This window comes from Cervus elaphus, chromosome 5 (genome assembly GCF_910594005.1).
Source record: "Cervus elaphus chromosome 5, mCerEla1.1, whole genome shotgun sequence".
In the NCBI taxonomy this organism is placed as follows: domain Eukaryota; kingdom Metazoa; phylum Chordata; class Mammalia; order Artiodactyla; family Cervidae; genus Cervus; species Cervus elaphus.
This window is the reverse complement of record NC_057819.1, coordinates 41,446,140-41,454,649: the sequence shown is the minus strand read 5'-3', so window position 1 is coordinate 41,454,649 and position 8,510 is coordinate 41,446,140. Positions and strand designations below refer to the sequence as shown.

The 8,510-nt window shown below is 43.6% G+C and overlaps 2 pseudogenes; both read right to left on the bottom strand.

The window, feature by feature from the left end:
* Positions 1–528: 528 nt before the first annotated feature.
* LOC122694103 lies at positions 529–1,487 on the bottom strand (annotated as a pseudogene).
* A 231-nt stretch (positions 1,488–1,718) lies between these two features.
* On the bottom strand, positions 1,719–1,899 carry LOC122695969 (annotated as a pseudogene).
* Between the last annotated feature and the right edge of the window lie 6,611 nt (positions 1,900–8,510).

The window sequence follows — 8,510 nt, the reverse complement described above, 5'->3', positions numbered from 1 at the left end:
TTCTTCTCCCATGTGGGTTATTACAGAATACTGACTGGCTTTTACATTTTTTCCCTCTTTTGTGTTCCTTTTTTTTTTTTTTTTTTTTGGGTCTTTGGATATTTTTTAAAAATAAAATTGTACATATTTAAGGTATACAATATGATGGTCTGATATACATAAGCATAGCAAAATGACACTGCAGTCAAGCTAATTAACATAGTTTTTCCTCAGTTACCATATTTTTTTTAATGATAATAGCACTTAAAATTTATGCTCTTAGCAAATTTCCAGTATTTGATAGTGTTTTTTTTTTTTTTTAAATATCCATTTATTTTTTTGGCTGTGCCAGGTCTTAGCTGTGGCAAGCAGGATTTTTTGTTTGTTTTGGTACCAAATTAGTTTATTTGAAGGAATGGTACTAAAGAAAGAACTTAAGTAGATGTTTTGGTACAACTAATAGAAACGATGAATATAACCCAAATATGCATGTACTGCCTTGGTGACCAGGGAAGTCACCCCTGTGGCTACAGGGAGCCAGTCTGAGGCTTAGCTCTCACTGCGTCCCAGGGTGTGCTGGTCAAAGAGGTACTCTGCCATGCCAGATCCAGGGGCCCCCATCTTGCGCAGATTGGTTTTGTGGTCACCCAATTCTTTGATGGCTTCCACCTGCCCCTTCAGGTAATGAGCCTCAATGGAATCACACAGATGGGGGTCATTTTTTTCAGTGGCCAGTTTGTGCAGTTCAGTAGTGACTGATTCACACTTCTTTCCAAGCATGGTGCACATTCCATTGCATTCAACCCCTTCTCCCAGTCATCACCGTCTGGTTTCTTGATATCCTGAAGTAAGATTCGGCCACCTCGTCGGTTCTGCAGCTTCATCAGTTTCTCAGCATATTCCCTCTCCTCATGAGATCAGTGAAGAAAGTATTCGCAAAGTTCTTCAAAGCCACATCATCGCGGTCAAGATAGTATGACATGCACAGGTAGACATAGGAGGCGAAGAGCTCCACGTTGGTCTGGCGGTTGATGGCGGCCTCCGGGTCCTGGTGGTAGTTCTGGCGCACCTGCGACGGGGATGCGGTCGCCATCGCAGGCGGCTGAGGAGAGGCCGTGGTGGTGGCAGCTCTGCGGCCCTGGAGCAGCGGCGGGGACCTTGGGCCGGTTGGTGGCCGCTCTCAGCTGGCGAGGAGGGCTGGCTCTGAGTGGCCGGCCGGGGCGGGGACGAGCAGGTGGGGGAGGCGCTACCGGGTTCCCTTCAAGCACTGTTGGCGCAGGAAACCCCGGCGACTCTATGAAGACTGTCCATGCAGGAATTTTAGCTGCAGCATGGGAACTCTTAGTTGTGGCATATGGGATGTAGTTCCCTGACCGGGGATTGAACCCGGGCTCCCTGCTTTGAGACCCGAGTCTTTGCCACTGGATCACCAGGGAAGCCCTGATACAATGTTAGGAACTGTAGTCATCATGTTGTATATTAGACCTCTAGACTTAATAAGCCTAACTTTTAAACTCTCCATTCACTTTCCTCCTCCTCCCCCCACCCCATCCCCCACCCCACCAGACTCAGTTATTTGCTTGTCTTCCAGCAACTGTCAGGAACGCTCACAAGTAATGCAGGGAAACCTGAGAAAATCAACTTCCTGAGCTAGCTTGCAGACAGCTTAAAATGAAAACCGCACTCCAGGACAGGAAAGGGCCAGTTTCTGCCTTTTGGTACTTCAAAAATTGTCCCAAGGTGGGTGCACCGTTTCTGGAAGTACTGCAATATCAGGTTGTGAACAGAGCAAGTTCCTATTCCAATTCTCTGCTTCAAAAATCCATTTAATATATTGTTCTCGGATAGAGGATGTTTCAGATATTAAATTGATAAGAACAGATACTACACTTGATCTTAGCCAGAAGGCTGAGAAGCCATAAATTCACTTTTAAATATGATAATGGCTGGGGTCAATAGCTATTAGCTTGGAATTTGACCTCCATCAATGTAATAATAGCATATTGCACAAAATTTAGAAGTCTAGAATATTTTTGATGCAAGCTTTAAAACTGTTGGACCTTAGACATCTTGTGGAGGTTCCTCCTCCAAGAAAACCAAAGCCATAAAGTCAATTGTATAATTGAGCAGCTTTTCAGAATAAAAATCTAGCTCCTTCTGGCCTCAACACCTTTTCTAGCTAGATCTTTCAGCCTAAAGGCCTGAATCTTAATTTTCCTCTTAACTTGTTATTACATCTTTTAGTATTAAAAAGTAAAGGGAAGAAGTTTTTGTGTGAAATTTAAATTCCAGTTCCATAAATAAGTTTTATTGGGATGCAGCATACTCATTCATTTATGTACTGTCTGTGGCTGCCTTTGCACTACAATGGTAGAGTTGAGTACTTGTGACAGATACCATATGTGGTGCTTTCACCACTTTGTACTATTGCTAAAAGGCAGACATCCAGAGAGTAGAATCTAATCAAATGCTATAAATGGCTTCTAAGGATGATGAATATGTTTAATTAAAAGCATTTGCTTTAAATGGATATCAGTTGTTTGGCAGCATATATCTGCATGAAAAGTTGCTTTTAAAGTTGAAATATGTAAAATTTCGTTACAGAACAGCATTTACAGATGACTATTTGGAACAGATTTTGATGTAGATCTGGAGTGTTTTCTGACACCACGCACCAATTCTATTTCCTGACTCTCCTACACCACCTGGGTATCCAACAATTCAGTTCAGTTCTAACATGAACTACTTCAGAAGTTAAAACACCCAGTCCCATAAGTCTGCCCTCACTTTAGTTTTTATCATGTTTTTCTTTTTTTTTAACTTTTTATTTTGCACTGGCGCATGGTCAATTAACAATGTTGTGATAATTTCAGGTGGACAGCAAAGGGACTCAACCATACACATACATGTATTCATTCTCCCCCAAACTCCCCTGCCCTCACTTTAGGCATCAGCAACAAACAGGGTACTCGGACCACCCACACTTTTGCCCAGCCAATTACAAATCAGAGGTTCCCACAACCTCTTTAGGTTTGATAATGCATTCGAACGGCTCATACAACTCAGGGAGATGCTTTATTTACATTTATTCATTTATCATGAAGGATACAACTCTGGAACAGCCAGATGAAAGAGATGCACAGGGCAAAGTATGGGGGAGCAGGGACTGAGTTTCCCTGCTCTCTCCCAGCATGTCACACCCACCGTCCCTTTCACAGTACCTTGATGTGTTCACCTACCCAGAAGCTCTCCAAATCCCACTGCTCATGGGTTTTTCTGAAAGTTTCATCACTTAGCCATGGTTGATTAAATCATTTGCCATTGGTAATTAATTCAGCCTCCAGTCCCTCTCTCCTATTGTACTGACTATACAATAAAAGCCAAAAGAATGTACATGCTGCCAAGGTAACCTGCAGGCCCACTGTGTATATCAGCTGCAGCGGTGTCCATAAGAATTCTACAGAGCTGGCTCGCGACCTGTTCACTAATTTCAGAGAGAGAAAGGGAATTATAAGATGTGCGTATAACTGTGCGAATACATGTAAAAACAGAACCAACTAATGCGGTAACAGAGGGAAGGAGGCTTTTCTTTGAATGTTTGGCCCTATGGCAGCAGGGGCCAGGCTGAACAGAAAAGGGAGCTGCACTAAAGCTCCCCTCCTTTTCCTGAAGGATCTCTCAGGATAACAAGCAAAAGTATGACCAGGCCCCTAGTCTGGCCCCAGGTCATCAATACAAAGGGAAAATGTACACCCAGACTGGAGGAGGGCATGGTAACCCACTCCAGTATTCTTGCCTGGAGAGTCCCATGGACAGAGGAGCCTGGCGGCCTACAGTCCATGGGGTTGCAAAAAGTTGGACACACACACACAAAAAAAAAAAAAAGTTGGACACAACTCAGGCAACTTAGCACGCACACACAGGCAGGGGCCACACTGTCACCTGGAGTCCTGTTTGTCCCCGCTAGCTTTGCCACTGAACCGACTGTGTCACAGGATCTGCAAAGGTGTGAGTTTTCTAGCCAGGAAACTGGAGGTCTAACCCCAAACCAGCAGCACGCCTGTAGCCAGAACTCAACCTTCACAGGAAAAGTCTCAACTGCTGCCTTAGAAGCCTGCCTCTGAGAGCGTTTCTTTCCGATCTCTTCTCCTTCGCTAGAAAAGTGACAAAACCAGTTGCGTGGGGTATAAGTCCCAGGAAGCAGGACTTGGCTGGCCCCCGCTTATCCAAAGGAATTGGAGCTGGGGCGGCTTCTGTGGCGTGGCGAGGGAAGCGGGGACTGAGCCACCAGGGGGCCAGTGGCGGCATCCCCACCCTCTGGGGTGGAGAAGGTGGGGGGCAGCCTAACTCAGGGGGCCAGCACAGCAGTGATGGGGATTCCCTGGTCACCAGTGTATTCTCTGTCCGTGCGCTTCAGGGCCTTCTTACCTCCAAAGGGATTCTCAAACTCTACCATGTGGCCTGCCAGTAGATCGAGATGCTTTCTTCGTCCAAGTGTCAGTCATTTAAATTTCCCCACAGGTGGAGAATATCTCCATGACAAGATCCTTCATCACATCCTTCATCAGCTTCCCAATATGCACTTTGTGGGGCTTCAGGAAAGGTCTCTGCTTTTTTCATTTTTCCTCTCTTTTAGGTGGTTTGCATGGGAAGCAGGAACACTACCTTTTGGTACATGTGCGTCGAGAGAGACTTAAGTGGCACAGGAGCTGCTGGGAGCTGGAGGTGCTGGATGGACTGACTTGCTGAAACTTTCCCTGGCCCTTGAGCCGCTGCTAGTGCTGGGGTCGAAGGTGGAGGTGGAGCAGGATGAAGACCTGCTGCTACCCTTGGAAGCACTGTGTCTATTGTTTTACGCCTGTCTCAACGCTTCTCACTTTACTCCTTGGTGCTCCTTTATTTTTAGAGTGATCCTTGGATGTCTCACTTCTAACTTGAGCCTGGGAAAGTATCCCTAAAAGATGGCAGTTCTCACCAAAGAACAGAATCTTCCACCAAGGCCATGGCTTCCCTCTCTCCTCAGCTGCTGAATCTAATATACAGTTGACCTTTGGACAATAAGGGGTTGAACTGCTTGGATCCAAAAATACCTGAACTTTTAAAAAAGTAATAAACACCACAGCACTGCAGGACCAAAGCAGTGTTGGTAGAATATAGGAATGCTGAGCAGGGAATACTTTGGAATCAAGTACACCTAATGTGGGGCTGGCTATAAATTACAGGAGGATTTCCTGCTTTGCAGAGGGTCAAAGCTCCTAACTTAACCCCTGAGTTTCAAGGGTCAATTGTGGTTTAAAATTACAATCTGGTACACAGAAAAGAGCACTGCACTTGGAATCATTTTGCAAACTTTAATGAACCAGCTGGTAGTCCTTGATCTATGCCAGGAACTGCCTGCATAAAAATGAATCAGACCTGCCTGTTTTACAGACTGGGTTTGGAGAGGGTGGGGCACAGAGAGTTGAGTACTTAAATATAAGGAGATAAGGATAAGATAAAAGTAAGTTCTGGGGGTTACAGAAAGAAAAGATTAGAGTCTTTATTATGGTTGTTCAGTTGCTCAGTTGTGTAAGACTATTTGGGAGCCCATGGAGTCTCCTCAATCAGGAAGATTCTCTGGAGAAGGAAATGGCAACCCACTCTTGTATTCTTGCCTGGAGAATCACCATGGACAAGGAGCCTGGCAGGCTATAGTCCACGAGATTGCAAAGAGTTAGATATGACTGAGAAACTAACACACTAAAGTGGGCATGGTAATTCTAGCCATTATTTTCAACTCATTTGTTATGATATAGAAAGATAAGTGAAAATAGTTTTAAAATTGCAAAACATTAATAAATGTGTTAATATGAGCATCCATTTTAAAGAAACTTTTTTAGTGTAAAACAACTTGAAATTTATAGAAGTGCTATACCAAAGCCTTTGACTGTGTGGATCACAATAAACTGTGGAAAATTCTGAAAGAGATGGGAATACCAGACCACCTGACCTGCCTGTGGAGAAATCTGTATGCAGGTCAGGAAGCAACAGTTAGAACTGGACACAGAACAACAGACTGGTTCCAAACAGGAAAAGGAGTACCTGAAGGCTGTATATTGTCACCCTGCTTATTTAACCTAGATGCAGAGTACATCATGAGAAACACTGGGCTGGATGAAGCACAAGCTGGAATCAAGATTGCCGGGAGAAATATCAATAACCTCAGATATGCAGATGACACCACCCTTATGGCAGAAAGTGAAGAAGAACTAAAAAGCCTCTTGATGAAAGTGAAAGAGGACAGTGAAAAAGTTGGCTTAAAGTTCAACATTCAGAAAACTAAGATCATGGCATCTGGTCCCATCACTTCATGGCAAGTAGATGGGGATACAGTGTCAGACTTTATTTTTGGGGGCTCCAAAATCACTGCAGATGGTGACTGCAGCCATGAAATTAAAAGACGCTTACTCCTTGGAAGGAAAGTTATGACCAACCTAGACAGCATATTAAAAAGTGAAGACATTACTTTGCCAACAAAGGTCCCTCTAGTCAAAGCTATGGTTTTTCCAGTGGTCATGTATGGATGTGAGAATTGGACTATAAAGAAAGCTGAGCGCAGAAGAATTGATGCTTTTGAACTGTGGTGTTGGAGAAGACTCTTAAGAGTCCCTTGGACTGCAAGGAGATCCAACCAGTCCATCCTAGCAGAGATCATTTCTGAGTATTCATTGGAAGGACTGATATTGAAGCTTTAACTCCAATACTTTGGCCACCTTATGCGAAGAGCTGATTCATTTGAAAAGACCCTGATGCTGGGAAAGGTTGAGGGTAGGAGGAGAAGGGGGAGACAGAGGATGAGATGGTTGGATGGCATCACCGACTCAATGGACATGAGTTTGGGTAAACTCCAGGAGTTGGTGATGGACAGGGAGGCCTGGCGTGCTGTGGTCCATGGGGTCGCAAAGAGTCAGACACGACTGAGCAACTGAACTGAACTGGTCATAACTTGGTCATAACTTCCCTTCCAAGGAGTAAGCATCTTTTAATTTCATGGCTGCAATCACCATCTGCAGTGATTTTGGAGCCCCCAAAAATAAAGTCTGACACTGTTTCCACTGTTTCCCCATCTACTTGCCATGAAGTGATGGGACCAGATGCCAATGATCTTAGTTTTCTGAATGTTGAGCTCTAAGCCAACCTTTTCCCTCTCAAGAGGCTCTTTAGTTCTTCTTCACTTTCTGCCTTAAGGGTGGTGCCATCTGCATATCTGAGGTTATTGATATTTCTCCCAGCATTCTTGATTCCAGCTTGTGCTTCTTCCAGCCGTGTTTCTCATGATGTACTCTGCATATAAGTTAACTAAACAGGGTGACAATATACAGCCTTGATGTACTCCTTTTCCTATTTGGAACCAGTCTGTTGCTCTATGTCCAGTTCTGTTGCTTCCTGACCTGCATACAAGTTTCTCAAGAGACAGGTCAGGTGGTCTGGTATTCCCATTTCTTTCAGAATTTTCCACAGTTTATTGTGATCCACACAATGAAAGGTTTTGGCATAGTCAATAAAGCAGAAATAGATGTTTTTCTGGAACTCTCTTGCTTTTTTGATGATCCAGCAGAAGGTGGCAATTTGATCTCTGGTTCCTCTGCTTTTTCTAAAACCAGCTTGAACATCTGGAAGTTCATGGCTCATGTATTGCTGAAGCCTGGCTTGGAGAATTTTGAGCATTACTTTACTAGCATGTGCGATGAGTGCAATTGTGCAATTGAGTACAACATGTATTGGTTTATTATTATTATTTTAAAATTAATCAATATTTTAAAATATTTCTTAGTTTCAATTTGTAAAGTGGTAATATTGATAAATGTAATCCACCTAACCGAAAGCTCCCTAGGGCCTTCACGTCTTAAATGTATAAAGGGTTCCTAAGATCAAAAAGAGAACCGTTGCCCTTTTTCTTCCCTAGGTGCCTCAGAATCTTAACCATACCTATAATATCAGTTACCCTGTAAACACTGGTGATTCCAAGTCTTTTTTTTTCTTCCCTTTTGTCCAAATCTCTGCTGAGTCTCTGATTTATATATCCTACTGTCTATTTTTTTAGACATCAAAAATCTGCATATGCCAGACTAGGTTCTAAATGCCTTCCCTCACATTGGTCTTCTTCCAGGGTTCTTTCTTTGAAAGGCTTATACCTTATACCACTCGCTCATACCTCATTCCAACTCATCACCAATCCATCATCTGAAATCCATCCAGCTCTCTCTGTATCCATCCACTGCTGTCATAATCTTAGCTATAATCATCCTTCACCTGGGCCACTATAATAGCCTTCTAGCTTATCTCTGCAAGGACTGGCAGCCCCCTAAAACTAGTTCTTTTCACTGCAGCCAGAGTGAATTTCTTAAAACACATGAAATCATATATTTAATCTCCACCAACTTCACATCTCCCCCACTTCATCCCCCCTGAAGAAAACCCTTCATGGCTTTCTGTAGCTTTGCATGAATACCAAAATCCTTAACCTAACCTACAGGACAATGCATGGTCTA